Here is a 237-nt window from a genome sequence, read left to right on the forward strand (position 1 = left end):
AGAGAAGGGGCATGTGAGAGGGGGGTTGGGAGGGGGCTGTGATCAGGATGTAAAGTGAAAACGTAAAATAAATAGGAAAAATATCATTAAAAAGTAAAAGGAAAATGGTAAGATTTGATTATTACCAAATTCAATAACAGAAAATATGGAACTGATTCAGAACTTTTGAAATGCTACATCATTTGTTTTTAAGGTTCCATTTTTTAATTGAACATTAATGTATGTCAGCTATATCCT

The sequence above is a fragment of the Mastomys coucha genome, unplaced genomic scaffold (genome assembly GCF_008632895.1).
Source record: "Mastomys coucha isolate ucsf_1 unplaced genomic scaffold, UCSF_Mcou_1 pScaffold21, whole genome shotgun sequence".
In the NCBI taxonomy this organism is placed as follows: Eukaryota; Metazoa; Chordata; class Mammalia; order Rodentia; family Muridae; genus Mastomys; species Mastomys coucha.